The sequence below is a fragment of the Athene cunicularia genome, assembly GCF_003259725.1.
Source record: "Athene cunicularia isolate RWA chromosome 11 unlocalized genomic scaffold, athCun1 chr11_part3, whole genome shotgun sequence".
NCBI classification, from domain to species: Eukaryota; Metazoa; Chordata; class Aves; order Strigiformes; family Strigidae; genus Athene; species Athene cunicularia.
The window spans coordinates 274823-275151 of NW_020799115.1; positions in this window are offsets into that span (position 1 = coordinate 274823).

The following is a 329-nucleotide window of genomic DNA, read 5'->3' on the forward strand; positions in this document are numbered from 1 at the left end:
GGTTTTTTTTTTTTTTTTTTTTTTTTTTTTTTTTTTTTTTAAGAAGAAGAAGAAGACATTAACAAGATGCTTATTATGGTTTATCTGGAGTCATGGCTAACTGGGGAGGTCCCACTGGATTGGAGGGTGGCAGATGTAACACCCATCTACAAGAGAGGCAGAAAGGAGGATCCAGGAAACTATAGACCTGTCAGTGTGCCCTGGGTGCCAGGGAAGGTCACTGAGCAGGTCACGTCGGCTGACACTACAAGTCATGTAATGGACAGCCAGGGGATCAGGCCCAGTCAGCATGGGGTTAGGAAAGGCAGGTCCTGCCTGACAAACCTCAT